The 6,837-nt window shown below is 37.8% G+C and overlaps 1 protein-coding gene across 4 annotated transcripts in view; it reads left to right on the top strand.

The window, feature by feature from the left end:
- Nucleotides 1-14: 14 nt before the first annotated feature.
- Nucleotides 15-6,837, top strand: part of FUT10 (fucosyltransferase 10) — a 96,228-nt gene continuing 89,405 nt past the window's right edge. For all 4 annotated transcript variants that reach the window (XM_033848896.2, XM_073798539.1, XM_033848892.2 and 1 more), the window contains exon 1: nucleotides 15-1,307. The gene's annotated coding sequence lies outside the window, so the exon portion shown is untranslated. The remainder of the gene's footprint in view (nucleotides 1,308-6,837) is intronic.

Below are 6,837 nucleotides of genomic sequence, written 5' to 3'. Positions count from 1 at the left end.
CGTCGGGGCTGCAGTGTTCTCGCTCCTTCGCTGAGTCTGTGGACCGGAAACGCGGGCTTTTTAGACTTAAGACCCTTGCTTCCGCACTTACCACCCCCCCCCCCCCGGTTTGGTGTGGTATTGGGTCCTGACTTTTGAAATTCCTGGGTCAGATATTTTACCCCCCGCCCCGCGCTTTTTCTTTTGACAGGGGAAGAAGAAAATCTTTACTAGCTCATACCGTTTTTCAAAAGAAAAGCCACTTCAATACCAGTGGAGTAAGAAAGGCACAATCCCAGAGTAAGGATGGCCCTTAGTTTGCATATCACATTATAAAATAATTTAGTATATCATAAATAGTATAATTTTGTTGCATGCAGATGAAAACTAGGCATTAGAACCACCCTGTTAGAAAGCATTGATTTAGCACTGGTTTGGGGAGCCAAATTTAGGTTATAAAAACCAACTTCAGTTTACTAGATGTTTTGGGGCACGTCAGTCAACCTTCAGCAAAGCTGTTTCCCATTAGAAAAATGGGTGTATGCAAGGACTACAGGTACTATTGTAACAGAGAAGCACAAATGTGACTTCATATTGGATCTGCTGCTTTTAGTTCACCTTTGTATTCTCTTGCTTTTGCTACAGCTTAATAACTAAAAGAATGTTGCCTGTAGCCTGAAATATGCGGGAGAGCCCATCCTCAAGGCTCTGACCTTTAAAGGTGTAACCCTTTCCCATTCATATAGAGATAAAAAGTTGCAGAGCAGAGAACGTTTGCCTTGTTGGAGGCTAATAGGAGCATCCTGACCTGACCTAGTGGACGGCTGCAAGAACAAAGAATTATGGCCCCAAGAAGTTTGCAGCAATCAGCCACACCCCTTCCCCTTTTAGTGTAAAGAAAGCCACTATCTTCTCCATCCGCTGGCTTTCCGAATAAAATTGCTCTTCCTTGCTTCAGTAACTCATCTTTTGATTCATTGGCCTGCCATGCAGCGGGCAGTAGGAGCTTGGATTTGGTAACAGTATGTTAAAAGCATAGTTTACATTGCTTCGTAAAGAACCAGTGTGATGGTTGTCACTAGCCTACTGCCTTACGCAAGGCTGGTTTAGAGACCAGAGGAAAGTCATACTAGAAATACCCGTACCCTTTTATGTTAGTAAAATCAAGTTTAAAACTGGATTGGAAGTTTGGAAAATGTGGAAGAACTCAAAAGCTGGACGAGACTCACCACCTGGACTACAGCACACTCCCCGAATTATGTAGGGGAAATAGTGTGTGTTTTCAGTATGATTTACTATAACACTCTGTCCCTGCTCACCACCAACAGGTGAGTCCCGTAAATAATTTTTTTAAATTGAGGTGTAATTGACATATTACATGAAATGTTATGAGTAAGATATTGGAGATTGTAATGCAAAGCTGCCGTTCATGATTTTTGTGTATAGTGAGTTGGCTGTAGTATTTTACAATTGTCTGTTTAAAAAAAGAAAACTTATATCCCCTTTCAACTTTATTGTATTTAATTGGTACAAATTGTGTGTGTGTGTTTTAGAATACAGACTCATTCTGATTTTTTTTAAAAAATCTCTCAGCAACTTTCAAGTTTGCAACAGTATGATTAATTACAGTCACCATGCTGATTATATGTTATATATATATATCCCCATGACATATGTATATATATAATCTCCCCATGACTTAGTTATTTTATAACTGAAAGTTTGTGCCTTTTGTCCCCCTTGGAGCATTTTGCCCCCATCCCACCCCTCCCCTCTGGCCACCACCAATCTGTTCTCTGTATGAGCTCTGTTGTTTGGTTTTGTTTTGAGGTTCCATATTTAAGTAAGATTGTAGGGTATTTGTCTTTCTCTGACTTATTTAACTTAGCGTAATGCTCTCAAGGTCCATCCATGTTGTTGCAAATGGTAGGGTTTCATTTTTTATGGCTGAGTAATACTCCATTGTACATATATACTACATTATCTTTTTAAATTCATCCATCGATAGACACTTCGGTTGTTTCCGTATCTTGGCTATGGTAAATAATACTGCAATGAATATGGGAGTGCATACATCTTTTTGAGTTAGTGTATTCATTTTCTTTGGATAAATACCCAGAAGTGGAATTACTGGATCACATGGTTCTATTTTTAATTTTTGGAGGAACCTCCATATTGTTCCCCACAGTGGCTGCACCTATTTACATTCCCACCAACAGTGCAAGAGGGTTCCCTTTTCTCCACATTTTCACCAACACTTGTGTGGGTGAGAGGGTATTTCATTGTGTCTTTGATTTCCATTTCCCTGATGGTTAGTGATGTTGAGCATCTTTTCATGTACCTGTTGCCCATCTTGTGTGTCTTCTTTGGAAAAATGTCTATTCAGATCTTCTGCTCATTTTTTAATCAGATTGTTTGTGGGTTTTATTTGCTATTGAGTTGTATGAGTTTTTAAAATATATTTTGGATTTTAACCCCCTATCAAACATGATTTGCAAGTATGTTTTCCCATTTAGTAGGCCGCCTCTTCATTTTGTTGATGGTTTCCTTTGCTGTGCAGAATCTTTTTAGTTTAGTGTAGTCTCACTTGTTTGTTTTTGCTCCTGTTACCTTTCCTTTTGGTGTCAGATCTGAAAAATCATCGCCAAGACTGATGACAAGGAGCTTACCACCTACGGTTTCTTCTTGGAGCTTTATGGTTTTAGGTCTTACATTCAAGTCTTTAATCCATTTGGGGTTGATTTTTGTGTGTGGTGTAAGATAGTCGTCCAGTTTTACTCTTTTGAATGTGGCTGTCCTGTTTTCCCAGCACTGTTTATTGAAGAGATAGTCCTTTTTTCACTGTATGTTGTTCGCTCTTTGTTGTATGTTAATGGACCATATAAGCATGGATTATTTCTGGGCTTTGTATTCTTTTCCAATGATCAGTGTGTTTGTTTTCATGCCAATAACATACTGTTTTTTTATTACTATAACTTCATAATATAGTTTGAAATCAGGGAGCATGATGCCTCCAGCATTGTTCTTCTTTCTCAAGATTGTTTTGGCTCTTTGGGGTCTTTGTGGTTCCGTACAAATTTTAGGATTGTTCTATTTCTCTGAAAAATACCACTGGAATTTTGATAGGGATTGCACTGAATTTGTAGATTGCTTTGGGTAGTATGGACACTTAAATAATATTAATTCTAATACATAAGCACAGAATATCTTTGCATTTATTTGCATTTTCTTCAGTTTCATTCATTAATGTCTTACAGTTTTAGTGTACAGATCTTTCACTTCCTTGGTTAAATTCATTCCTAGGTATTTTATTCTTTTTGATACAATTGTAGATGGGATTGTTTTCTTAATTTCTCTTTTTGATAGTTCATTATTAGTATATAGAAATGCAATAGGTTTTTGTATATTGATTTTGTATTCTGCAACTTACTGAGTTCGTTTTTTAGTTGTAATGGTTTTTTGGTAAATAAACTTGACTTGCAACCACCTTAGAAATGGCTCTTAACAAGTTTTCCTCCTAAAGAGTGAGGACTTCAAATGGAAATGCAGAATGTAGAAACATCCTTAAAGTGAGACATATTTTTTAGAAATAATTACAAGTAATACAAGAATGCAGGCTAGTTTATTTTCTAAAGCCTATTAAGTGAGAAGTAAATGTTTTCTTTCACTCCTTTCCTTCCAAAAGCCTTTAGTTAATTCATCAAATAATTTGGAGTACCTGCTATGTGCCAGATACAGTTCTAGGTGCTGGAGATGCAGCAGTGAAAAAAAAAGGATCTATGCTCTCATGGAGCTTACTTGGTAGCGAGGAGACAGGTAGTAAGCAAATAAACAAATTATATGACGTGATGTCAGGCAGTGGTGATGTTATAAAAAAAATAATAAAGCTAGGTCAGTGAACAGAGATGGAAAGGATGATGCTCTTTTAGAATGGGTAATCAGAGAAGGATTCAGAGGAAATGATATCTCGGGAGCCTCAGTGAAGTGAGGGAATAAGTCATATGAAAACGTATGAGTATGTGTTAAGGCAAATAAAGAGCAAATGCAGAGTCCCAGAGATAAGATGCTTGGAGTGATCAAGGAGTAGCACGGGGAACGTGTGGGCCACAGGGTGGTGAGAAAAGGGGAGAGAGAAAGGACATGAGACTGGGGAGCAGACTGGGGCCAAATTAGGCACAAGTGTAGTCAGCCTCGCCTTCACAGTAAAACAAACTGGAGGCTTTCAAAAATCCTGACACCAGATTTCTACTTCAAAAACTTTGTAGAGACAATTTTTTTAGTGGAGAGATATATTATGTTCAAGACTTGAATGTTTCACTGTCATTAAGAAATCTGTTCTCCACTGTTTGATCTATAGATCCGGTGCCTTCTAAATCATAATTCCAATAAGATGCTTATAGAATTTGACAAGCTGATCGTGAAGTGTATATGGAAATGCCAAGGATCTAAAAGAAATAGAAAAAAATATGTATGTGTAGGGGTGTGTGTGTGTGTGTGTGTGTGTGTGTATACAGACATACGCACAAACACACACATAGACCAACAGAGAAAGAATGGCCAAGCAAGTGGCACCAAATGTTAACTGGTTGAATTTAGGTAGTTAGAAGGTAGTAGGATATATTTTTAAGGTATGGTTCAGAAGATTTGCAGATGGATTGGATGTGGAATGTGAGAGAAAGCAAAGAGTCAATGATGACTCTGCCATTTAGGGTCTGAGCAGCTAGCTAGGTGACCAGAATGTGCTGGGAAGTGTGCAAATTTGGTGGGTGGTCAGTTTTGGACTTGTTAAGTTCAAAATGCCAAATTAGATATACAAGTGAAAATGCTGAAAAGGCAGTTAGTATACAACTCTGGATTCAGGGGAGAAATAACACTATGGATATACATTTGGAGCTCATTAAAACCATGAACCTGGTGAGATCACCTTAGAGCTGTAACGTTGACATTTTTTTCTGGGGTGCTCCCTAAAATAATTTTGGAAAACTGTGTGCTCCATCACACATCATTAAACTGATACCTAGGAATTTTCATCGTAAATTTAAATAGTTAAAATTATGTAATTTATGGTATATTATAAACATGGACATTTTAGAAGATTACATTTGGATTCTTGGAACCTAAATATCATAGAGATTTGAAAACAAAAATCTTTAATTTAAAAAAATGGAATAAACCCTAACAGTCAGAAATATTATATAGTTCCCCTTCTTCTTGAACAAAAATATATTCTATTTCCTCAACAGAATTTTATCCTAATGTAATATATTTTTAATCTTGAGAAGTGCTTTATTGATTATCCTATCATATTCTCTACCAGAAATATTGTTATAAATTGAAATAGTTTTTAAAAAATATCCTGTAATCTTAAAGCTCTATGTATTAAGAAAAAAACGTTATGGAATGAGTTATCGTTGTGATTATTATCAGTAGAAAATTGACTAAGACACTTCTGTTAGAACTTTTCAACATGTCTCATATGTCTCTTAAATTTTACTATAGTCAGTTATATATTGCCCTCCTTTTTAATGGTTCCTAGACCATTTTTCCTCCCCACAGCCCTGTGAAACTGTTGAAAGCTCTGCTCAGCATCTCAACATCCTTTCAGCTACATATTTCTGCTCACCTTCTAGGCCTTTGGACTGCCACCTTCAAAATGTAGGTTCCTTGAGGGTATAAGTGGGCTCACCGCTCTGGCTTTCCCTTCCCTTCAGGATGTAAGCCTGGCAAGTGTTCATATTTTGTCATCTTTTCATCATATTCTGTCAGCTTTAACAATTGTTCTTGGTAGTAGGGTGGGTCAGAAATAAGCTAGACTACTTTGGAGCCTTTCTTGATAATTTTTAACAATGGTAATATCAACCACCTTCAAGGGAGATAGCTGTCCTGCTACAAAACACCTAATTGTGAGGCATGGAACAGATGAACAAGGTGAATACCATTTCCTGACAAGATATTAAAATTTATTTTAGGGCTTCCCTGGTGGCGCAGTGGTTGAGAATCTGCCTGCTAATGCAGGGGACACGGGTTCGAGCGCTGGTCTAGGAGGATCCCACATGCCGCGGAGCAACTAGGCCTGTGAGCCACAACTGCTGAGCCTCCGCGTCTGGAGCCTGTGCTCCGCAACAAGAGAGGCCCGCGCACTGCGATGAAGAGTGGCCCCCGCTTGCCACAACTAGAGAAAGCCCTCGCACAGAAACAAAGACCCAACACAGCAAAAATAAATAAATAAATTAATAAGCTACCCCCAACATCTAAAAAAAAATTTTATTTTAAAGATATAGTATTTGCAGCAATGTGCAATGGCACCAAGTTTTAGAAAGAGAATAGTGGAACAGAACAGAGAACCAGAAACATTTCTACTCATAGAAGGAAAGCCAATATATGACAGAGGTGGCATTGCTGATTAGTGCAGACTGGATGAATTATGAATAAGTTGTGTTGGGACAATGGGTCATTCATGTGGAAAAAGATAAAATTGGATATTATATTATAAAAATTTATTTCATAGAAGAATAAAGACCTAAATGTGAAAACAAAATGTTAAAAAGAAAATAGAGGAGGATATCATTATGATCTCAATGTAGAAAAAGATTTCTTAATTAGGATACAAATAGCACAGACCATAAAGGAAAAGATTAGTAATTATAACCTTTCACAAAAATGAAAGGCTTGTGGGCATTAAAAGTCATAATAAAGGGACTTCCCTGGTGGTGCAGTGGTTAAGAATCCGCCTGCCAATGCAGGGGACATGGGTTCGATCCCTGATCTGGGAAGATCCCACATGCCGTGGAGCAACTAAGCCTGTGTGCCACAACTACAGAGACTGAGCAACACAACTACCGAGCCCATGCGACACAA

The sequence above is a fragment of the Tursiops truncatus genome, chromosome 21 (assembly GCF_011762595.2).
Source record: "Tursiops truncatus isolate mTurTru1 chromosome 21, mTurTru1.mat.Y, whole genome shotgun sequence".
In the NCBI taxonomy this organism is placed as follows: domain Eukaryota; kingdom Metazoa; phylum Chordata; class Mammalia; order Artiodactyla; family Delphinidae; genus Tursiops; species Tursiops truncatus.
This window is presented reverse-complemented; position numbering and strand designations above follow the sequence as displayed.